Source organism: Triticum urartu, chromosome 7 (genome assembly GCF_003073215.2).
Source record: "Triticum urartu cultivar G1812 chromosome 7, Tu2.1, whole genome shotgun sequence".
In the NCBI taxonomy this organism is placed as follows: domain Eukaryota; kingdom Viridiplantae; phylum Streptophyta; class Magnoliopsida; order Poales; family Poaceae; genus Triticum; species Triticum urartu.
Window position 1 is genome coordinate 72,312,239 of NC_053028.1, and position 9,195 is coordinate 72,321,433.

A 9,195-nucleotide genomic window follows, 5' to 3' on the forward strand; every position below is an offset into this window, starting at 1 on the left:
AGCTGTTTCCGCGAGATTGTGGGTGGAAACTGGGACCATAACAATTTCCCCGCTCTCTTTGCCGAACTCCAGGCGATCCCACCCGCGTTGCGCCACACTAGGTGGCTGACCATTGGGGTCCTGGCCTAGACGCTGTGGACTGTTAGGAATAAACTTGTGATTCAGCATATTCCTCTTCGTCGTGCTACTGATGTGTAACGCCCTCGATGCGGCTATATCTCCCACGTGTCGAAGCACGACGTAGAGGCATAACCGCATTGAAAGCAATGTCACTAGTGAGGTAATCTTCACAACAACCCATGTAATACAATAAGGGAAAAAGGTACATAGTTGGCTTACAATCGCCACTCACACAATACATGAATATAACATTACATCATCCAGATACAAACAAGGTCCGACTACGGAACCAAAGTAAAAGAAGACTACCCCAAAAGCTACACAGATCCCCGATCGTCCCAACTGGGCTCCACTACTGATCAACTGGAAACGGAACAACATAACGAACACGATCTTCATCGAGCTCCTCCTTGAGCTCGGTTGCGTCACCTGCACGGTATCCTCGGCACCTGCAAACTGGTTTTGGAAGTATCTGTGAGTCATGGGGACTCAGCAATCTCACACCCTCGCGATCAAGACTATTTAAGCTTATGGGTAGGGTAAAAGGTATGAGGTGGAGCTGCAGCAAGCGACTAGAATGTTTGGTGGCTAACATACGCAAAAGAGAGCGAGAAGAGAAGGCAAAGGCACGGTCGAGAAACTATGATCAAGAAGTGATCCTAGAATAACCTACGTCAAGTATAACTCCAACACCGTGTTCACTTCCCGTACCCCACCGAGAAGAGACCATCACGGTTCCACATGTGGTTGAGGCATTTTAATTCAGTTAGGGTTTAGGTTTTCTACAACCGGACATTAACAAATTCCCATCTGCCCATAACCGCGGGCACAACTTTCGAAAGTTCATAACCCTGCAGGGGTGTCCCAACTTAGCCCAACACAAGCTCTCACGGTCAACGAAGGATATTCCTTCTCCCAAGACAATCCGATCAGACTCGGCATCCCGGACAAGACATCCTCGACAATGGTAAAACAAGTCCAGCAAGACCGCCCGATGCGCTGGCATCCTGATAGGAGCTGCACATATCTCGTTCTCAGGGCAACACGGGATGAACACTACGTACAGCTAAAACCAGCCCTCAAGTTTCCCCGAGGTGGCGCCGCAAGTGGCACTAGTTCGGACCAACACTTAGACAAGCACTGGCCTGGGGGGAGGGTTAAAATAAAGATGACCCTCGGGATGCGCGACTCCCAAGGGAAAAAGGCTAGGTGGCGAATGGTAAAACCAAGGTTGGGCCTTGCTGGAAGAGTTTTATTCAAAGCGAACTGTCAAGGGGTTCCCATTATAACCCAACTATGTAAGGAACGCAAAATCCGGGAACATAACACCGATATGACGGAAACTAGGGCGGCAAGAGTGGAACAAAACACCAGGCATAAGGCCGAACCTTCCACCCTTTACCAAGTATATAGATGCATTAATTAAATAAGAGATATTGTGATATCCCAACATGAACATATCCCAACAATAACCATGTTCCAACAAGGAACAAACTTCATCTTCACCTGCAACTAACAACGCTATAAGAGGGGCTGAGCAAATCGGTAACATAGCCAAACAACGGTTTGCTAGGACAAGGTGGGTTAGAGATTTGACATGGCAATATGGGAGGCATGATAAGCAGGTGGTAGGTATCGTAGCATAGGCATAGCAATAGAGCGAGCATCTAGCAAGCAAAGATAGAAGTGATTTCGAGGGTACGGCCATCTTGCCTGAGATCCCGCAAGGAAGAAGAACGAGTCCAAGAAGAAGACAAACGGACGTAGTCGAACGAATCCTCACAAACGTGATGTTACCGGATTACCGAGAAGAAGTACACCGGAAAGAAAGCAAACAACACAGTGAACAACCACCACATAGACATGGCATGATGTGCAACCAAATATGATGCATGTCCAGTTTAATGAGGCATGGCATGGCAAAGTGCACAAACAATCCTACAAATTAAATGGAGCTCAATATGCAACTCCGTTGCATATTGATGAAACACCACGTGACTTATTTAGTTCGATCTTGTTTATGTACCCAACAATATTAAATGTTGTTAACATGGCAAGAGGTTGAAGCAAATGAAAATTACCTATCTAGGCATGTTTAAATGAGGGCGGAACAACAAGCAACAAGTCCGGAAAAATCCTCATGTGCATATTTTGGTTATGGTACTGTTCTGCCCTAAACACAATTTTAGAGTTGTTAAACATGCAAAGTAAAGCTACCATGTTAAACTAGGCATTTTTCCACCCCATTTACATATAAAGTTTAATAAAATCCGAGCTACGGTTAATTCGTTATGAACTAAAGCATTTTAGCATGGCATTTATGCAAATTTAAACAAACAACATTTTAAGCATTTAAACATGGATGAAAATGACATATTATGAAACTAGATGAAAAACTAAGCATATTTCATGTTTACATCATTTTAACCCGATGCACGATTATTTAGATATGAGCAATGCAAGTAAAATGGCATTCCTGTAATATGCATGCACTGGTTATTTTAGGAAATTCGCCAGACAGTAAAAAAACACGGGCCGAAACTATTGGGTCTAGCCCACAACACCGAGGGGAACTGGACTGGGCGTCCTCACCTCGGGCCTTCACAGGCCGGTCGGGGACGCGGCCCGCTAGCGAGCGGAGGCAGGCCGGCTCGCTCGGGCGGAGCTGGGCCGCGGAGCTGAGCCAGGGCACTAGATGCGGCCTAGGCGCGACACACCGAGGCTAGCCTGGCACGCTGGTGCGGCCCAGGCAGGCGTCGGCGCAGGTCAACGCGAGTAGCTGGTTTCCTTGTTCGAAGCAGGGGAAACATGTCGATGGCGCTGCTGGTCAGCGACGAGGCGGGGAACTCCGGCGGGACGACGGGGATGGAGCAGACGGGCGGATCCGGTCTTGCTGGAGTCCAATCTAGCCGGAGGAAGGGTCGAGCTCGGCCAATGGGAGCGGAACATGGTGCTGGGACTTGGCAGGGCGACAACATCCTGGGACCTGGGCGACTCGATGAAAAGGAGCAGCAGCGGACATGCGCGGCTCCTGCAGAGGCTCCGGCGAAGCTGGAAGTGGCCCGAGGAAGCGGATCCGGGCAGCGAGATCCTCGAGACGCACCGGATCGAGTCGGAGGGCAGGCAGAGGTCGCGGGCGAGGCAGAGCTCCTGCTGGATGGCGCCATGGCTGCTGCCTGGGTTCCTGGACAGAGAGAGAGGAAATGAGAGAGGAGGAGGAGCACGGGAAGGAGGAAGAAGGACAGGGAGGAGGCCGGTCCTGGTGGCTGGGTTCGCCGGCTGCGACGGCGCCATGGAGGGAGGAGAGGTGGATCGAGGGGAGGATCTGGTTGATTGGCTCGATGGGGAAAACAAGGACGGAGGAGGCGGCTTCGGTGGATCAGGCAGGGAAGATCCCGAGGGGGATTTGCAGTGGCGGCGCACAGGAGGATGGGACAAGGTTCCTGATTTTCAGGGTTGGACCTTGTGTATTTATATGGCGGGTGGATTAAGTTAGGGGCTATCGGATCCCTCCGATCGTAATCCGGCGATCGAGAAATAAATAGTTAGGAAGTCCAAATAGGAAAAAGGAGATGTTTTGTAGATGTTTGGGGATGTTCCGGACCCGACGGTGACGACTCCCTGGGTCGGGTTCGGGACAACTTCCGGGCGCGCGCGAGGGGTTCGATGCACTGTGCAGAGAGGGTTTCGGGGTCTGGCGGTTGTTAGTCGACTGTGCAGAAAGCTTTGGGCTGAGAGAAGAGAAGAGAGAGAGACCCGGCGACTGCTTCTGGAGACCGAAAACGTCCGACGTGTGCCCGGCTATAATGCCGCTATAGTTTAACGGTTGGGCTATCAAACAAACTCCGAATGCGATGAAACTTGACAGGCGGTCTATCTACACTATAATAATACCACGCGCCAACTTTCAACCCATTTCGAGAACATTTTCCGGCCACTTATAAAATAATATTTCAGACATGCCGCGGGCGCGTGCGAGTGTGTCTGGGCTCAGAACGGACAACGGACGGAACTGGGGAAACTCGGACGGATGCAAGTTTTGAAAACATGCAGATGCAATGCGGATGATGACATGGCAAGATGCAACACGCAAGCAAATGACAAGGCAACAACAACAAATAATTGGACGACACCTGGCGCAACGGTCTCGGGGCGTTACATGATGCTTTATTCAAATGGTCTGGTTACTTGCAGCTTTGGCGGCCGCTTAGCCGGCCCAGGGAGAGAGACACCATCACCTCCATCATCACCCAGCTCCGTGCGATGGCTCTCCGATTGGCGCCGCCGCTTCCCCCACCCCCTCCGGAACAAGATTAGATCGTCATGTCGTCGCCTCCGCCGCCGCCGTCCTGGGTTGTGTCATCGACCTTTTGTGTTGGGCGTGATGTGTTGTGCCCACAGTAGAACTTGGGTTTGTGTGTGTCTGTTTGTGCCTTTATGTGTAGTACCTAACTTGCAGTGGCGTTGCATGTGGGTGTGTGCTGTGTTTTGTTGTTACCTTGGTACTTTGTGCTTGGTGGGTGCTTTATCTATAAAACGGGGCGAAAACCTTTTTCGGTATGCATGCACTTGTTATTCTCTGACGAAACAGAAACTACCACTAGACTAACTGAAGATTTACGCAACAGGAATTACCGTGTCCAATATGCTATTGAATTGTACTCCCTCTATAAACTAATATAAGAGCGTTTAGATCACTATTTTAGTATTCTAAACGCTCTTATATTAGTATACGGAGGGAGTATTTGCTAATCCACATGCCACGTAAGTGTAATTGCCGAATCCTGGTTAAAAGTATTTGTATGGCTAGCCATAATGATGGTATCTTAGTCGGATCATGCACTCAGGAATAGTAAACACGCTGATATGACAGACAATTAAAGAAAAGAGACAGGGTTAGAGTAACAGAGGTAGATACCGTATTATGTTAAATGATATGCTACTTTGTGTCATTCATGGCAATAAATATGATCATCTCCGATACTACTCTATGATACTCCCTCCGTTCCTAAATATAAGTCTTTCTAGGATTTCAATACAAACTACATACGGATGTATATAGACATATTTTAGAGTATAGATTCACTCATTTTTCTTCGTATGTAGTCTGTAGTGAAATCTCTAAAAGACTTATATTTAGGAACAGAGAGAGTACTATGCACTATGAAGGTAGTATCATACACTAGTATCATGTGCATGATACTAGTATATGATACTCCCATTATGAGTAGCCTATATATGGATGTATATAGACATATTTTAGAGTGTATATTCACTCATTTTGCTCCGTATGTAGTCCGTACTGAGATCTCTAAAAAGACTTATATTTAGGAACAGAGGAAGTACTATGCACTATGAAGGTAGTATCATACACTAGTATTATGTGCATGATACTAGTATATGATACTCCTCACTATGGGTAGCCTATAGCATGCTTATTTATTTCATACCTTATTTTGCATGCATAAGATAATTTTCATGCAAAACTTATTTGTGGTGTTAGTAGTATTAATTTAGTTCGAGTGAAGTGTATCATAGGTCGTTGAACTATTTCAGAGGTGTCATGTAGATCCTCAAACTATTTCAAAGGTGTCAAGTAGGTCCTTAAACTCTTTCAGAAGTGTCACATATATACACACTTATTATACTTCAAGGATTTTGAAGGACCTAGGTGACACTTTTCATAGTTTGAGGACCTACGTGGCACCATAGAAATAGTTTGAGGACCTATGATGCACTTCACTCATTTAGTTCACTCATGAAGGCAGTTGATTAAAAGTCTAAATCAAAACTAGCAGGTAGCTAGCTTTCCCACACACGAATGACATGGTGCACATAAAAAAGAATTCAAGACAGTCATCAGCATATTTCTTGAAGTTCTATGCTTTCACATTTTCTCATTCACCGTTGGCAGCAACTTTCATTTTAGCATATATATACCACGAAATAGCAAATATGTACTTATAGCTACTAAACTCAAAAAGTTACCTAGAGATGTATGTAGGCCACTAGGGTGACTTGGTACTTGATATCCCTTACAAGTGAAATCCATGACTAATTCAGATTCTTCATTGCTTTATCTGTCCATTGCCGTCAAATACATATGTCAAAACAGTTATGCAGACCATGGCAGAGTATGCCGGTGCCCATCTCCTAGCCACTAGGGCCAGCATAGGAAGTAGTTAATGCCCGTCTCGAGTAATTAGCCGCCAAGAGGTTTGCAGGGGCTATACTTTGAAAAAAATACTGGGAATACACATTATAACATGACCTTAACCTACATGTATTGGAAATAATGGTCATTTTCTTTGAATATCTCAAGAAATCATAGGATCGTTAAAACAACACCTCTCAGCATGGGCCTGCAGGTCGAGTTTCTGCGTCAATTTGAGCTGAACTGCTAAAACTCAAGTGTTCCCGGTAGGGATGCTGGAGAACGGGGGCGGTATTGCCAACCTGCTAATTGGCAAAAGACCGAGCTCCCTGTGTCTTATCTAGGACTCCAGTGTACTGACAGGACATTGCAGGAGTCTGATTGGGATCCCACAGTGCTTAAAGTTTACTCAAGATGTGACCCGTGCAAGGAAAACTAATGTTTCGGTGGGCAGAGGATGACGACCGTTGGCTCTGGCGACGCCCTAGCGAGCCGGCGGCTCCGCCGCCGCCAACGCCCTCGTCCCCTCCGTCGCACACTTCCCGCTGGCCGGGGACCCCCTCGCCTGCCCCGCCGTCGATTCCCCCCGCCGCCCCGCCTCGTGTGGTCTGGACAGACCTCGCCAAGGCCGACGACCTCGCCGCGGGGCGCCCCGTGGTGTGCCGCGACCGTGTCCCTCCCGAGGCTCTTGCTCGGGTGCCTCGGCTCGACTCCGCCGGTGGCCTTACTCCCAGGGGTGGGAGTTCGGCCGCCCGGCGCCGGCGCCGGCCTTCGAGTTCATCTCAGGAGGTGGCTGGGCAAGGTGCCTCCTTGGGATCGGGGTCCCGTCGCCGGGGGCGCCGTGCCGGCGGGTGGGGGGTTGCTGGCCGCGCTGACCGCGGCCCCGCGCGTTCCTCATGGAGAGCCGCTGCCCCGGCCTCGTCCTCCCCAACCCTGGCCTGCCCGTCACCGGCAACCTTGTCGGCGCTCTTCAGGCGCTCCCAATTCCGCCCCTTCATCTCCGCGTTCGGCTCCTCCGTTCCTTTGCCTCCTGGTGCCCGGTGCGCCCCGGCCTGGCCTCGCCGCCTCCATCCTGCCCCGCCGTGGCCACTACGGCGGCACTCGGGGAAACCCTTGCCCCTTGCCTGGTCGCCCCAGGGTTGTCGTACCGGGCCGCGCTGGTCACGGGCCGTCCTATGGGCCTCGCCTTAGGGCCCAACCCGAGTGCTTCGGCCGCTGGGCCGCCCATTGGGGTGCGGGATTTAGGATGCTTTGTGGGCCGGTCCCCTGGGCCGATCTCGACCCCCGCGGCCGCTGGGCCGCGCCCCTCGGTGGACTTGGGCCTGGTCCGCCGCTCCATTTGCCTCCCGCTAGAGATTCCCCATCAACCCGTCCCCAATCCTGCGCCCCCCGCAACTCTCCCCGACGCGCCCCCCGCCGCCCCTTGTTGCTCTCTGCTCGCTGGCGCCCCCGGCCCCCCTGCGCCCCCTCCTCCCCCGCTGGTCATGACCCGGGAATGGGGCAACGACGCGGGCCGCCCCAAGCGCCACACGGATGACCGCCGAGACCCTCCATGGCCCTCTCCCGACGGCAGAGGCGGGAGGCCGATCTCCAGCATCAACTCTCCTCCCGCCCGGCCCGGCGGTCCCCCGGCCGCGACTCGCAGCGCTCCTCCCCCCACCCTGCCCGCCGGTCTCCCGTTCGCGACGACCGCCGCTCCCGTTCTCCGACATGCCGCTCATCTCCTCAGGCGGACTCGCGGGACTGCGGCCGGTCGCCGGCTGGGGAGGCCCGGCAACCTTCCCGGCGGAGGTCCCCTCCCTGTTGCGCCGTCGGGACCGTTCCCCCTCTCCTCCCCGCCAATAGCCCCTCGCCAACGCCCCGGCTGCCCGCCGCTACTAGCCCCCACACAACCAAGCTACGCTCCCTCCAATGGAGGCAATGGGAACCGGGGGCGCCAGGGTGCCAAGAAGAAGAAGAAGGCCCCCCTCGCCCCCCGGCCTCGGCATCCACCGCCGCGGCGGGGGCTCCACCTCCGGTGGCCAACTCCGCCTCGGACGGTCCGCCGTGCTTCAATTACAGCCTGTCCGGGCACTTCCAGGTGGCCTGCCCCAACCCTCCGATGTGCTACCTCTGCAAGGATTCCGGTCACTCCGCGATTCTCTGCCCGGATCACCTGGTGACGGAGGAGATCATGATGTACGGGCACGGCATCGAGGACATGGGCTTCTTCCACATCGAGGTGCCGGAGGTCCCCCCTCCCTCCCCCTCGCTCCTGGCACTTGTGTCTGTCGTGGGCGAGGGCGTCGCCACCCCAGAGCTCCTCGAGGCCGAGCTCAACCACTTGTGCAGGTGCAAGTGGGATTGGCAGGTCACCGCCACCTCTGCCAACGCCTTCACGGTGATCTTCCCCGACGCCCTGAGCATGGGGTACTGCACCCGCAGCGGCAACATCACCTTAGCCCTCAACGGGCTAGTGGTGAACATCTCCGAGCCGAGGTGGGACCCCAAGGCCGTGGCGGTTCTGGACACTGCTTGGCTCCTCATCGCCGGCCTACCAGATGTGGCCCGATCTGAGCGAGTTATTCGGAGTATGTCCAAGATCATGGGTAAGGTGGTGGTGGTTGATGAGCTCTCTCTGCGCAAGGAGGAGGAGGTCCGGGTCAAGGTGAAGTGTGTGGACTCCTCCAAGCTCCGTGCCACGATTCGGGTCTTCTTCAATGACGACGGCTACGACATCAAGATCTGCCCTGAGCCCCCGAACCACATCGGCCGTCCCCGCTTCTCCGATGACAGCCACCAGGGGCGGCCCTGCTGAGGGCGATGATTCCCACCATAGGCGGTCCCGCCACTCCCGCCTCGACGATCCTGAGGATGATGAGGACCTGTCGGAGCACTCCCGCTCCCCATCCCGCGAGCCCATCAACCCATCTTCGGGTCGT